Consider the following 3,899-nt stretch of genomic DNA (forward strand, 5'->3'; position numbering starts at 1 on the left):
CGGAGCTGTATGGGTCTTTTTTTAAGCAAAAGTCCGGCCAGAGGTCAGGCCCAAATTCTTTGCCCAGTTGTTGGTCCTGTTGTTGTTGCCAGGCCCTGGCTCTCCCCAGCTGTGGGCCTGCCTCTTCCTCGCTCCCTCTCTCTGCCTCGGAGGCCCACAGCTGGGGAGAGCCAGGGTCCGGCAGCAACAAGAGGGCCGTCAGCCTGGCAAAGAAGTTCCAACTGCTTTGTCTGTCCGCCATGCCCCGGCTCTCCCCAGCTGCAGGCTTCTCTCAGTTTCCCATGCAGGGCCTCTCTCTCTGACATTGGCGCACGCACCAGCATGAGAGACAGGCCTGGCGCGGGACAGTGAGGGAGAGTTAGGGAGTAAGGCAGGCCCGAGCAGTGTGGGAGAGAGGGAAGTCCGACAGGAGGTCCGCAGCAGCTCCCCAGCCGAGAGCCAGGGCACCAGAGGCCTGAGACTATCGCCAAGGTGTGTGTTTTTTATGTATTTGGGGGTGGGATTTATTTGTATGTATTTGGGAGGGGGGGTTGGTTGTATTTGGGGGATGTTTTTTTTTTGTTAATGTATTTGGGGGCAGAAGGGTTGTATGTATTTGGGGGCTTGGGGATTTTTGTATTTATTTGGTGGATGGGGTAGTATGTATGTATTTGGGGGTAGTTCGGTATGTATTTGGGGGGTGAGGGGAGGTTGTATGTATTTGGTGGGTATTTTTTTTCATGTGTTTGGGGGGTGGTGGGGTTTTAATATATTTTTGGGGGGGAGTAATTATTGTGCAGGGATTGTGTGTGTATGTGTATGTGTGTGGCCGGTGGGTAATTATTGTGGGGGGGGATTGTGTATGTTTGGCCTGGGGGGAGGGAATGAGTGTGAGGAGGGGGATTGAGGGAACAGGATTGAGTGAGAGAGGGGTAATTGATGAGAGGAGAAAGGAGTGGTAAAAGAGGGAGTAAAGAAGAGAGGGGGTAAGAGTAATATATGGAAAGAGGGGGGTAAATAGAGGGGGGCTTTCTAACATGGGGGGACCCTATTGAAACTCTAGTCCCGGGCCCCGGGAAATCTATTGGCTGCCCTGGTGTGGAGGATGGGAGGGGGGATAGTGTATTGTGGGTGTGTGGCAGGGTATTGTCTTGGGTGTGTGGGAGTATTGTATTTTGTGGGGGGGAGGGGGGATATTGTCTTGTGTGGGTGTGGGGGAGTATTGTATTTTTGTGTGTGTGGGTTGGGGGTATTGTATTTTGTGTGTGTGTGTGGGGGGGGGTGTTATTGTATTTTGAGTGGGTGTGTGTATTGGGGGGAGTATTGTATTTTGGGTGTGTGGGGGTATTATATTTTTAGTGTGTGTTGGGGGGGGTATTGTATTTTGTGCGTGTGGGGGGGGGGGGGATATTGACCCCCCCCCAGTCCATTTCATTAATACGTCCATTCCAACATTATTATTTCAATAGCGGATTGAGGGAGAGGGGGGTAATTAATGTTTAGTGGAGGGTGAGAGAGGGGGAAGAGAAATACATGGGGAGAGGAGGGGGCTCGCGAGGAGGTGCAAGAGGGGGGGGGGATAGAGGCAGGGGCTCACGAGGAGGTGCGAGGGAGCAGCTTTAAAGGCCACCAACGTGGGTGAGGGTCGAAACTCCAGTCCTGGGCCCCATGAAATCTGTCAACGACCCTGCTGCAGACACCCGCTTGCTTTTTTTTTTTAAACATACAACGTGGAAGTTATGAAATTGATGGGTGGCTGCAAGATGACACGATGCCTGGCACAGCAGAAACAGAAAGTTGTTATCTTACTGTCTCTTTAAACAGAATTTTGCTTGTGGGTGTGTGGGTGCTCAGCAGCACAACTTGTTCTCTCAGGGTGCTTGTTTAGGACCCAACTACTGCTAGATGTTCAACATTCAAATAGGATTAATTTATGATGTCAAAATTGCTTGTTTTGGCATAAAGATAATGATGATGTGGATGATGGAATGATGGTTCATGTATTGTCATGACAGAGTAAGATCACATGGGTAACTGCAGGCAGGCTTCATTTTTCAATGAAGTTTTTGAATCTTTGCCGGATATAAAGAAAAATGTATCGAAAACAGCAAGCAAATGTTTTTGCCAGGCATCAAAAGGTTTTGTTTTTTTATACACGGCCATTTTTTTTATTTTTTTTGCAACATCCTGGAGAAATTGGAGATATTTTGCAGAGATCTGGCAAAACTATTTTACCTTCCGTAGCAACGTAGAATTATGTAAAAAATTTACAGAAAGATTGAAATTTAAGGGAAAACTGCAGAAATATTTGTGGAGCAAATTTGAAGACATTTGCATATGTACTCATTAAATGTGCTTCTTGGTAGGCCACAGGACCCAGGATGCCAACACCAGCAGTCCCCCCCTGTTGGCGGCCCTACACACAATCATACACACACAATCACACACACATCCCCGCTCTCCCTGCATCAGAAGCTATCTGATTAGTTTACAGCCTGTCCCATGATGAGACGGTCGCTGTAAAAATCAAATTCTACTGACTACAGAGATTCAGGTCACTCCGCCACGTCTACTATAAGCGCATGCTACAGATTCAATGCATTTGTTTTGACGCGACGTCAGCACTATAAGCGCAGCCTTAACGTTGCTGCCAGAATCACTCTACTCTTTCCTATATCTGTCTCAGCGTCTCCCCTGCTGAAATCACGCTCCTGGCTTCCTATCAAATCCCGCATCTTGCACTCAATTCTCCTCACTTTTAAAACTTTACATTTCTTCTGCCCCTCCTTACATCTCAGCCTTAATTTCTCGCTATGCACCATCCCGACTCTTGCGTTCTTCTCAAGGATGCCTTCTCTCTACCCCATTTGTATCTAAAGCCCTCACTCGCCTTAAACCTTTCTCACTGACAGCCCCACACCTCTAGAATGCCCTTCCCCTCAATACCTGACTAGCACCCTCTCTATCCACCTTTCAGACCCACCTGCTTAACAAAGCATGAGTAGCACCATGGCTAATACTATAAACATGATACATAAAGCTTGGCCCCCTGCAGACACACTTACCAGAATGCCCTCCTACTGTCTCTGTACGTTCTCTCTACCTACCAATTAGATTGTAAGCTCCTCGGGGCAGGGCCTCCTCTTCCAAAACGTTACTTTTATGTCTGAAGCACTTATTCCCATGATGTTATTTGTGTTATTTATATGCGTGTCACGTGTATTACTACTGTGAAGCGCTATGTACATTAATAGTGCTATATAAAAATAAATAAAGACATACATACATCTAATGCACTTATTCCCTCACCTGCTGTTTTTGTAAGTCTCCCATCATACCACTTAGATTATAAGCTCTTCAGAGCAAGCTGACTTTGCTGCGCTTATTGTATTATAATTCCCTGTACTGTATTCTTGTGAAGCGCTCAGTACACTTTTGGTGCTATATAAAATAAAGATATACATACTTTATTTATTATTTTAAACATAATTGTTTTGCCAAAAAGTTCAGGCATAGCGTCACCTGTATTTAAAAATACAGCTGGTGTAGAACGTGAACTCTTGCATAGACTCGAGCAGCACTCTCCAACTGCCGCGCCGCAGGCTCTCAAATGCCAAATCAACCAGTATGAAATTAGCAGGAGCAAAGTACAATTTTGACCCTAAAACTCACTTGTTAGTTAAGGTAATGCAACTATTTATGGTTCAGATGTTATACATGGTTGCAAAATGTTGAAATATTCATGTGTCTAAAATTACATTACAATAACCTTGTGGCCCTTCTGAATGTTTTCTGACCTGGCCCCTTTGGAGAACTGGTTGACGAGGGCTGGACTAGAGCATTGTAAGGAAGAGCCTGCCCTCTTGCGGTCTTCTCTGAAAACAAGTGACATCATACCTCCACTATCCCAGAACACCCTG

The sequence above is a fragment of the Ascaphus truei genome, chromosome 6, assembly GCF_040206685.1.
Source record: "Ascaphus truei isolate aAscTru1 chromosome 6, aAscTru1.hap1, whole genome shotgun sequence".
Taxonomy (NCBI): domain Eukaryota; kingdom Metazoa; phylum Chordata; class Amphibia; order Anura; family Ascaphidae; genus Ascaphus; species Ascaphus truei.